We start from the raw sequence: 12,479 nt of genomic DNA on the forward strand, positions 1-12,479 counted from the left end.
GCTATAAGGTACTCCCCATTTCACAGGAGACTCGCGTTTGTCAGGCTCTTCCGGTGGTATATAATCTGAGGGCGGTATGTTGGCTACTTGCTCATGTCACTTCCACCCTTCCCTGATTTGGCTCTGTCTTGAATGTACCATTTCCATTTAATTATGCTGGCTTCTTGAGCATGTCCTATTCTATGCGTTTTAGGAGAGCTCAGTACCCATTGCATGATTGGTAGTTCTGGCCTCATCAATACATCATGGCCCACCGTCATTTGCTCGGTATCAACAAGAGCCCAATAACATGCCAGCAACTGCTTCTCAAACGGAGTGTATGAGTTACCAGCATCGGGCAATTTACGACTCCAAAACTCCAATGGCACACGTTTCCTGTCCTGTTTTTGCCACACACTCCAGTTAGCATAATTGTCTTGTACAGACACATTCAATTCCACTTCGCCTTCTTTCAATGGCCATAAATCAAGCACCTGCTGCACGGTGTCTTTCGCCAAATCAAATGCTTTCTGCTGCTCTTCCCCCCACTGAAACTCATATTTCTTGCGTGTCACTTTGTAGAGGGGGGCCAATATGTGCCCTAAATGGGGAATGTGCTGTCTCCAAAACCCAAACAGCCCTATAAACTGCTGAGCTTGCTTTTTGTTCATTGGAGTGGTGAATTCAAGTATTTTCTGTCAGGCTTTTGGCACCATTTCTCGATGCCCATGATGCCACTGAATCCCTAGGAATATCACTGTTTCAGCTGGGCCTTAAACTTTATTTGGGTTAATCACCCACCCTTCCTTCTTCAATCCTACCATTATGACATTTAACTGGCTTTAAACACTGTGCTCATCCTTGCCCTGAATCAAAATATCATCAATGTAATGAGAGATTTGTATGTCAGGTTTACACGGTATCTTGTCTAAGTGCTCTGCCACCAGCCGGTGACAGATAGTCGGGCTATGTATGTACCCCATAGGTAACCTTGTAAAGGTGTACTGACGCCCGCTCCAAGAAAATGCAAACTGCTCTTGACACTCTTCAGCAATTGGTACAGAGAAAAATGCATTGGCTAAATCTACCACTGCATACCAAGTCCCCTCAAACTTTTGGACATTCTCAATCAAGGTAATGGCATCTGGGACCGCGGGCACTAAGGGAGGAGTGTTTATTCAACTCACCGTCATCCTCCACGACCCATCCCCCTTTTTAATAGGCCAGAGAGGATTGTTCCATGCGGTGGTGATAGGGCGTAACACACCCGCCTCCACGTACCCTTTGATGGTGTCTGAAATTTCCTTGTGCCCCCCAGGAAAGCGGTATTGCTTCATTGCTACCCGCCTGGCTGCCACAGGCACTTGCACTGGGGGCATCTTCAATTTGCCTACGGTAATGGGTGTACAGGTCAATGCACTCACCCCAAACTGGTACGTTTTACCTCCAAGTCCCAAAGTCAACCCTTCCAGAATGTCAAAGCCAATTATATATTCAGGTATCAGGACAATCAACACTTGGTATTTCTGCCTATTCAAATTGCCTATTTTCATTTCCACTTTCGTTTGTACTGCGGGGGTCTCCTTTCCCCTGAGACCTGTAATAGTAAATTGTCTGCCTTTGAATCGTGCTGGATTGCCATGAATCAGAGAGGCCTCCGCCCCGGTGTCTATCAATGCTCGCACCCCTTGCGTATTTCCTGGCCCCCAAAAAATCTTAACATCAACTAGGGCCACTTATCAACTTTTATGCGAGCAGACGCTGCCGGAGCTTGCCCGTAGCCCTAGTCAAATTTCGAATGAGTGTGACTTGACTCCGCCTTTAACCATTGCACTCACCACCTTCCTCAAATCAGCGTATGCTGGCTGGTACGGGGAAGGTGTCCCCATAGACCCTTCTTCTTGTTCTTCCTCAGGAGGAGTGGAAGGTGAGGTGTCCCCCTGTGGCTTGGTTACTACCTGTTTCTTAACCTGTTTATAGCGCACTTTGGCTGCAAGTCCTCCTTTTTTTTTTTTGTATAATTCATACATTACTCTGGTTTCAATGCCATCAATTTCTTCTCGTGGCACAGCATCTTTTAACAAAGCCAGAAACATGTCCTTTCTGGACACTCTGGAGTCTCTACTATCTTGCCTCCTGCCTTCGGTTCTTCTCCCACTACGCCCCTCTCTCTCCCGTGGCTTGTCATCACTCTTGTCCCACTCCCCTAAATCTGCCAGTTGCCGAATGGCATCCACTACCTCATCAGTGGGTTTGCCCGTCATACCTATGAGCAAAGTCACAATGACACTTTTGTATGCGGGTGGCGCAGTTCTAATCACCATGTATCGAGTTGAAACTGAGAGCGGCGCGGCCCCCATGTGTCCTGGAGCATCTACGTGAATTGCCTCTTTCATAGCATGCTCTCTGACTTTTTGAATTGCCTTTTTCAAAGTATACCACTTTGTTTCCTCACTAGGCCAATCTGTGGTAATGGGGTATTTACGGTTACATGCTTGGGCTGCTAGGTGCAACAGACACCTGTGAATCGTGACCATTCTCATCAGGGGGCGGCCATGCCCTTAAGACCTCCTGTACATTGGTGTCAGTTGACAAGGGTAGAAAACGCGGTGAGTCCGTGGAATCTACCAACAACCCTGCAGCGCCCCCATCTAGCAACCTCAACATCCATGTCAAAGGTTCCCCTGATTTTTGCCTCAAACGGGGAATAATTTCCCCAACCTCCTGCTGAGTGTAATCCTCCAGCGTGGTTAAATCCACCACTCCGCCCGCAGGATTCTGCGGGTGGGGTCTGGCTCGCTGTCTTCTAACGGGCTTAGCCGCCACTGTTTTCTTCTTAATTTCCATTTTGGGATCGGACTCATTTGCGGAACTACTCTCTGGACTGGTTGAGGCAAAAATATCACCATCCCACTTATCCGGGTTCCAGTCCACACCGGCGGTAGCGATTACAGCTGCCACCTTTCACTTGTTGACCCCTCCCCATCTTTTCCTATACTTATAACGGGCTACTCTGACTGCTGCCCTCTCGGCCACAGCCTGATATGTGTCAGCCTTGTCTTTAAAAAGTTTCATTTGAATCTGCTGCATTAACACAGTCTGCCTTTCTGCAGCCAGCTCTCTTTCTAATCGCAAAACCTCATTTTTCATTTCCAAATTCCTTTGATGTATTTTCCTATAAGTATGCAAAAGAACCCAACCTCGCCTACCTAATGCAGCGCATTCTCTGCCACGTTCCACTAGAACTTGTTGCAAGCACACCATTACATCAGACGGATCAGCATCTCCCAATCCCTGATCCCATGTTTCACTTAGCCCTGCGCCGCATGCCCACGCCTGGGACAATTTATCATATGGACTTACTCCAGCCTGGAATGATAACATCAGAACATTCACCGCCAGCGGGAACGCTCTTTTTCCTGAACAAACTACTCATTACTGCAAACGGTACAAAACCTCTTTATATCTATATTTCTTTTTCTTTCCACACTGCAATCACTCCCACAAGCACGCACACCGGCAAAGGGAAAAAAAACAGCTTTACACAGTTCAACACTCACTGCCAAATTACTTTCGCTTGCAAGGTAACCAAAACCTATCTACGTTCAAACAGATTCTTGAATATTTGGAACAATTCATCACAAATATCCTGTTTGTGACGCCAAAATGTATTGATCTCCCAGAGTGCACGGACAGTCATAAATCACCAGTGCAATTACGGAGCCAATACTTTGAACGCAGGAAGACGCAATAACTTGCAATCACACACTCTTAGAAAATAATGAGCACTTATACGGCTATTTATTCAAAGCTTAGAAGCAACCAGTGATAACAGAAATAAATCACAGAAGAAACCGAGAATTCAAAAGAAAATACATCACCGTGAGCGTAACTGGATTCCTCATCTCGCCATAAGCGGCTGGAAGACCCGATAACAGCCAGGCTGAGAGCACAACAGCCCACAGGTCTGCCGGGCGGAAGCGTCCCCCCTCCGGCTGAAGTCTCACCTGAACGCTCAGGTGTTCCGCATATATGCACACTTCAAAAAGGGGTGGCAATTTCTCAAAGCTTCTGGCAACGCACCTGCGCATTGATGAGCAGCCGTTGGTTGCCAGCTGGGTCAACCGACAGTAACCTCAAGGAGCAAAGTGCCTCCCTCCTCTAAAACAAGCACCAAGGAAAACAGCCCCATAGCTCATAACAAGACACAACAAAGTTAGCTTTCCCAGCAGAAATGTCCTTGACTGCATACCAGGTTTGGAAAGCATGTTTTCTTCAGCATCGTGAATCTAGCTCTCAGCAAAATGCGTGCAGCTTTTCACTGCCCTCTCCCCCGCCCCGAAGCAGCCAGCAGCACAGACGAGGCCCACAGAGACCGCCTGACTAGGTCTGAGAGGCCTGCCTGACCTCTCCATGCCGGGCGCAGCGCGGCGCCAAAACGAGGCTGAGACCGCCTCTTAGCTCGAACGAGCATCCGCAGGCAGGCGGATTCGCCGGCCCTCACAAAGGCCACACTAAGGCCTGTTGGGTGCCCGTGCCTCCGCACTCGACATCTTCTGCCCAGGGAAGAGGGCAGGAGCCCTCTCCCCGGCCCCGAAGCAGCCAGCAGCACAGACGAGGCCCACAGAGACCGCCTGACCTCTCCATGCCGGGCGCAGCGCGGCGCCAAAACGAGGCTGAGACCGCCTCTTAGCTCGAACGAGCATCCGCAGGCAGGCGGATTCGCCGGCCCTCACAAAGGCCACACTAAGGCCTGTTGGGTGCCTGTTCGGAGCCTAAGGAGCCAGGGACCAGGAACTCTGCCCCTACCACTCCAGAGCCACCATGAGCAGGAGCTCCTTCCATCTACTGCTGGAGCAGTAGCCAGCCCTGCCTGACACCAGGTATGTCATGAGTCCCTAGCCGCAGCACGAGCGTGCGTCTTGAAGGCAACACGCGGCGGATTATTTAATAATATCCGCGCCGCTCAAGCGTGTGGCCTTCTCCAGCCAGGATCTGCCCCATTATTGCACTCAGAGTGCATCCAGCCACCAATTGAAGCCCCTAGGTCCACACCATTTAAAGATGGCTGACCGTCGCATCTTCAGCCCTCCACCTGGCCCCGCAACCCTGCAAACATTGTGATTGGCCCCTCTCCTCTACTGGGAGCCTACCACAAGCCAGCAGGCTTCGAACCGGCCCACCTCGAAGGCACTGTACACGGTGCCTATCTCTAGCCTGTATACGCCATCGAGCATAGGGCTAGATCCCCTGCCCATCTCCTCTGGGGCAAGCATACTGCCCCTTACAGCAACCTTTTTTCCACTGCTCCAGCCAGCAACCTGAACTGCTTCAAGCCTTCACTGAACCCTGTTTTTGCAGTACGGTCTAACACAAACTACTTTCACATTGTGTTGTGCCTTATGGTCGCTTAGAGACCACTGTGACATTGTGTTGTGCCTTATGGTCGCTTAGAGACCACTGTGACATTGTGTTGTGCCTTAGGGTCGCTTAGAGACCACTGTGACATAGTGTTATGCCTTAAGGTCGCTTAGAGACCACTGTGACATAGTGTTATGCCTTATGGTCGCTTAGAGACCACTGTGACATTGTGTTGTGCCTTAGGGTCGCTTAGAGACCACTGTGACATAGTGTTATGCCTTAAGGTCGCTTAGAGACCACTGTGACATAGTGTTATGCCTTATGGTCGCTTAGAGACCACTGTGACATAGTGTAGTGCCTCATGGTCGCTTAGAGTACACTGTGTATTAGCACTGTGTATTAGAACTGTGTATTAGCACTGTGTACTAGCATTTCTCTGATTCTCTGCGTTAGTACCCTCACTGCAGCACCATTGTGCACTTACATTGCGTACTAGCTTCTCTCTGATGATTTTGTGCGCCAGTTCCCTCTAAATTCAGATATGATAACCTGGACCTTCCTCATTATGTTCCCATTCTGCCTGGTCCCCCATGACACCCCTTGTACAGGGCCACACTTTCGCTTACACCCCAATGGCCTCAGCAGACTAGCCTGCCCCAGACATTATCCCATACCCTGCCCCACCCCCTTCCTACCCAACATCAACCCCTTCCAGCCTACCTCCTCCATCGACTCTCATCGCACAGCAGACACCTCCAGCCCCCAAGAAGCATCACAAACTACTCCCATCGGCCAATCCACTATCACGAACCTCACTACCAGCAAATCCTATCCCTGCTCAGGCTTATCGAGACTCACCCGACTCAGATCCAGAACACACACACCCGTATCCTTCCTCAATCTAGGCAACAAACAAAATACAACCTTAACCAAATCGGCCCCTTCCTGCACACGCCCTACACTTCCGTCAGACCAGATATCACACGGCCTGAACGCACCCTCCCCCCGCACCCACATCAAAAAATCATGCATCACCACCGAAACCATCAAAGGTGCACTCATCAATGCGAGATCTGTAGTCGCCCATGCCCTAGACATAGCCGACATTATTTCCTTCAATGATCTCGACTTCATAGCTATTACAGAGACCTGGCTCCACCCAGCGTCTGGCCCCTCTCTATCACTTGCTATACCCAATGACTATACCATCTACCGTGCAGACAGACAAACAGCTAAAGGTGGTGGAGTAGCCATTATTGCAAAAAGCTCCATCAACATAAGACACATACAAAACCAATCACTGCCATCAGCGGAACTACTCACCCTCAAACTATACACAACGCACACAAGCACTATCACCATCCACCTCATTTACAGACCGCCAGGCCCTATACTATCCTTTAATGACGACATAGCCCTTTTACTCTCTGACAATATCAAACCTAACTCTCGACTACTCATCCTAGGAGACTTTAATCTAGGTCTCAATGATGAGAAAGATGACAAAGCTCACACTGTCGCCAACACAATTTCAGAATTAGGACTCACCCACCATATCACACAACCCACACACAACAAAGGCCGCATCCTTGACTGGATAGCTGACCTCAACTGCAACACTACCATCCTTTCCAACACTCCATGCGCTTGGACTGATCACCACCTTATTACCTTCACCATCAACAAAGGCACTCAAACACCAGGGCCTTCCTCCAATGCCCCACCCACACTCACAAGAAACAACAAAAATATCACACTAGAGAAACTCCTCCCGTTACTCCAACCCATCATCGACTTCTCACCCACCATGACCAACCCTACTGAACTAGTAGAGTTATACAACACAACTATCCTTAAGGCCATAAACACCATAGCACCACTCAAGCTTCGGAAAGCCAAACCACGAGCACACCTCAATTCTTGGTTCACCCCCAAACTAAAAACACTCCGCAAATCCAAAAGACAAGCTGAATTAGCATGGAAACAGTCACCATCCACTATTAATAAGACATCTTACGCACTGGCATCGAACATCTATAAATCAGCCATCATCCAGTCTAAAAAAAACATGTACAATGAAAGAATCAGCAACGCCAAATCTAATACCAAAGAGCTATTCAATATCCTGAGAGAACTCGAATCACCCTCCCCCACTCCAGACACTTGTAACAAAGACATCCACTGGTGCACGAGCATCCAGGAAGCACTCCTAGGCAAAATTGCCACACTACAAGCCAAAATCCTGACAAAGAAAGAAAGCCTCACCCTCACTGATAACATCACCCCATCTACACACACCCACACCACCCCCCAAAATGATGACAATAACCTCTTTGAGTTTTCCACCATAACCATCAAAGAGGTTGAAGAAATAATCTACTCTCTTAAACCGTCCAAATGCCAAGGCGATACCTGCCCAGCCCCAGTCATTAAAGATGCAGCCAAACAACTTGCTCCCTTCATCACTTCCCTCATCAACTCATCTTTCACCTCCAACATAGTGCCCAACAACCTCAAGGACTCCTGGGTTCTTCCTTTACTTAAGAAGCCCACCCTTGACCCTAATGTCCCCACCAACTACAGACCCATTACGACCGTACCCTTCCTACTAAAAATCCTCGACAGAGCTGCCTATCTTCAGATACAGAACCACCTTGAGAAAAATAACTTACTAGGACTCAGACAATCAGGATTCCGCCCCAAACACGGCACTGAGACCGCCCTGATTGACCTTAAGATACAGATGGACAACATTAAAGACAATGGTAAACTAGCCATCCTTCTCCTTCTTGACTTATCGGCCGCCTTCGACCTGGTCAACCACGACATCCTCTGCAAACATCTATCCTCAGCAGCCAAATTTTCAGATAACGCCATCGCATGGATCCATTCCTTCCTTAACAACAGATCCATGAGAGTCTACGCACCCACAGCCTCTGCCATCCCAGCCCCAGTCACTTGCGGTGTCCCCCAGGGCTCCTGCGTCTCCCCCACTCTATATAATGTGTTCACGAAACCCCTCTTTGACATATTGGACCGCTTGGGTGTCATCTACACCAACTACGCAGATGACACCCAAATACTGATCCCTTTAACAGGCGACTACTCCACCGACCTCACTGCTCTCAACAACATTTATTCCATTATCCAAGAATGGATGGCCAAGCATGGCCTATGCCTCAATGACGACAAGACCAAACTTCTTCTCCTAGGTTCCCAACCCAGACTTAATAAACTCGACAAACTCTATCAAGCATTCACTATAGACGGCAATAACATCATCGTCTCTAACAGCGTCAAAACCCTAGGAATCTACCTCGACTCCTCCCTCACACTGACAAGACAGATCAATTCCATATCATCAGCCACTGCTTACACCTGTAAACTCATCAATGCCAGCAGACCTTACCTCTCACCATCCAACTGCATCACCTTAGCCAGAGCGCTAGTCCTTTCCCAAGTTGACTACTGCAATGCGTTATACTTGGGAACCAGTCAGAAAAACATCAACAAACTACAAGTCATACAAAACAACGCCTTGCGAGCAGCCCTGAACATACCCAAACATGAACACATTTCGGACGCCAGAAGCACCTGCCATTGGCTATCCATACCACAAAGAATTGAATATAAAGCCATCTCACTCACACACAAATGCCTAGCTAACCAAGCACCCAGATACCTATCCGACAATCTCAATCACCACACCCCAGCGCGCCCTACCAGATCAGCTCAAACACATTGCTTAAATATCCCAAGATTTAAGCTCCAAAAAGCAGGTGGCTCCAGCTTCCCCGTGCTTGCCTCCAAACTTTGGAATTCACTTCCACTCGAGCTGAGATCAGAACCTTCCTTTCACAGATTTAGACACAACACCAAAATTTGGCTTCTATCCAAAGAAACGTAAACTGCCTAGCCCTACCTTACTAGCATGCACCAAGACTGTAAATTTGTAAATATGTAATCGGTTTGTACATTTCTGTTGTATTATTCTTGTTGTATTCATCGCAAGCGCCTGGATGCCCTAGGGCCAGGCGGCGCTATACAAATTATAAACTAAACTAAACTGCGGCATGAAGTAAATATCCATCATGGCTCCGAGCGCTCCCAGAATGCACTGCGCACCAGCGCCATGTTTTAGCTCGAGCATAACGGCGCCTGCACATGCAACCAATGCAAGAGTGGCTCAACAGCCAGTGGTGTCAGGCCAGCGGACAATGGGACGATCTAGTGGTTGTCTCGCAGGCCTTGGTTCTCTCGCTACAGTGGTGGTCAAAGGAAAACCTTGTATTGGGGAAATCCTCCACCACCCCTGCAGTGGACGCCACTCTAACCACAGACTCATCCCTCACAGGATGGGGGACTCATCCCATCAGACTGCACAGAGTTTGGACTCTGTGTATGGCGTCAAAACACATAAACCTGCTGGAATTGTTGGCGGTCTTCAAAGCACTGAAGGCTTTCCTGACACACCTACAAGGAAAGACAGTGCTGATCCTCACAGACAGCACCACGGCCATGTACTACCTGAACAAGCAAGGGGGCACTCACTCTCCAGGACTGTCCAAGCTGTCCCAGAACATCAGGAAGTGGGCTCTCAAACACATGTTCATGTTATCACAACATGTACCAGGGGAACTCGATCTTCTGGCAGACGGGCTCAGCAGAGACTTCCCTCTACCCACAGAATACGAATGGCGATTACACGAAGACATCGTCTCCAACGTTTTCGCAGAATGGGGTTTCCCAGAGATGGACCTGTTGCAACTCTGGAGAACACCCAATGCCAAGATTACACCTCCAGGTACCCACAGAACCGCTCCATGGGAACGGCCTCTGGATAACATGGTCAGGGAAATTTGTCTACGCTTTTTCCGCCCGACTCAACCTTCTCAACAAGATGCACCGGGAACCAGTTACCATGTATACTGGTGGCCACCATGTGGGCCCGCCAACCCTGGTTCGCTCATCTGATGGAGATGTCACTGTCTCCTCCAGTGAAACTGCCCTGCCGGTACAACATGTTGTCACAGGACAGGGGACGAACGCTGCATCCATGCCCACAGACCCTGAACTTGGCAGCCTGGCTCCTGAGATCATAGAATTTGGACATTTGCAGCTCCCTCAGAGATGCATGGACATTCTCAGGGAGGCTAGGAAACCTAACACTCGTTACTGCTACTCTAGTAAGTGGAAACAGTTTGTCATCTGGTGTAACTCAAAGAGCATCAACCCCGTTGTCTGCTCTCCCACACACATTGTTCTATACCTGACTCACTTGTTTGACTCAGGTTTAGTCTTTAACTCTATTAAAGTTCATCTAGCTGCACTCTCCGCCTACACTACGTCACAACATAAGGTGTCATGGTGGAAGGTTCCAGTTATTAAAGCTTTCATGGAGGGAGTGAAAAGAATTCACCCTCCTATATCTAACCCAGCTCCCGGATGGGACCTGAACGTCGTGTTAACCAGGCTAATGGGCTCCTCCTCCGAGCCCATTCATAAAGCGAGCTTTAAGGACCTTACTCTTAAGACTGCTTTCTTGATAGCAATCACTTCCATTAGGAGAGTTAGTGAACTACAAACGCTCTCTATTTTAGATCCCTTTGTAACAGTTCACAAAGATAAGGTGGTTCTATGTACACAACCCAGGTATGCACCGAAATTCATTTCGAAGTTTCATGTGAACCAGTCTATAGAACTACCAACGTTCTTTCAAAATCCTTCAAACTTGGGGGAGAAGAGCCTACACACACTGGATGTGCGCAGGACAGTCATGTTTTGACTACCCCTCCACCCCCTTTCGCTACTCCTCTCTTCTCCTCTCCCTCCTACTCTCCTTTTCCCTCCTAATGCCCAGCCCTCTCCCCTATCCCCCCCACACTCCTCCCGTCACACTCCTTCCCTTTCTCACCGCCCTAACCTTCTTTACCCCCCTACCGCCCGCCTCTCCAGCGACTTGAACATGGCACTCTGGAACGCCAGATCCATCTGTAACACAACCGCAGCAGTTCTTGACCTGTTCTTTCGCCTGAACCTCCATTTCCTATGCCTAACTGATACCTGTACCCCCCCATAACACTTCTGTCCCTGCTTCCTTAACCACCTCATCTTCCTCCTTTCCTCATACCCCTCGCGCCACTGGCCGTGGCGGAGGCGTTGGCCTCCTCTACCACCCCAAGTACATCCCCTCTTCCTCCTCACCATCTCTCCCTTATTTCCCTTCCTTTGAATTCCTCTACAAATCTTTCTCCTCTCCCCACCATATTTCTTTCCTCATCTATCGTCCCCCTGGCCCCCTCTCTTCCTTCTATGAAGACATGGATCACCTCCTCTCGCTTATCTCTCCCTCCCCCTCTCCTCTATCAGTGCTTGGCGATTTTAATTTCCATCTCCCTTCTCTCCCTCAATCCTCTCCCCTCTTCTCTATCTTTGATTCCTACCTCTTTTCCCCTTTTCCTTCCTCCCCCACTCACTCCTCTGGCTTCACCCTGGACCTCATCTTCAATTCTTCCTACCCCCTCTTCCCCTGTCTCTACTCTTCCTGTCTATCTCTCTGATCATGCCTTACTCTTTCTCCCTTTCTTCTCTCCCACACTCCTCCGCTCCTAACCCCTCCCCTCCAATCTACTCACGGTGTGACTTCCGCAACTTTGACCCCTCCCTCTTTATTGACACTTGCTCTTCTCTTCTCCCAACTCTCCAAGACTCCTCCTTATTATCTGCGAATGACGCTCTATCCTCCGTTTCCTCTTCCATCTCCTCCTCCCTTGATCAACTCTTCCCCCTTTCTCTTTTCCACCCAACCCGGAAACCCTCTCAAACTTGGCTTACTCCTCAACTCTTCTCTATGCGGCGCCTTCTCCGACGTCTCAAGAGATTCTGGCTCAAAACTCCCTCGCTTTCTAACCAAACTTCTTACTTCTCTTACCACGCACTCTACGACTCTTGTCTTGCCTCTGCTAAATCCTCTTCTCTAACCTACTCCAATCTCAAGCCACTCTCCCTCACCTTATCTTCCGTCGACTTCTCTCTCCCCCCACTCCTGATCCCTCCTCCAATTCTTCACTATCTCCTTCTGATTTCGCTAACTTCTTCTCCTCTAAGATTCTTACCCTTCGGCAAAATATACACACCCC

At 49.0% G+C, this 12,479-nt stretch overlaps 1 protein-coding gene across 3 annotated transcripts in view; it reads left to right on the forward strand.

Annotated features, from left to right (window-relative positions):
• The window catches only part of FAM13B (family with sequence similarity 13 member B), a 694,693-nt gene that overhangs the window by 537,875 nt on the left and 144,339 nt on the right, over window positions 1-12,479 (forward strand). The gene's annotated exons all lie outside the window — the stretch shown is intronic.

This window comes from Ambystoma mexicanum, chromosome 2q (genome assembly GCF_040938575.1).
Source record: "Ambystoma mexicanum isolate Mex_15411 chromosome 2q, UKY_AmexF1_1, whole genome shotgun sequence".
Lineage (NCBI taxonomy): Eukaryota > Metazoa > Chordata > Amphibia > Caudata > Ambystomatidae > Ambystoma > Ambystoma mexicanum.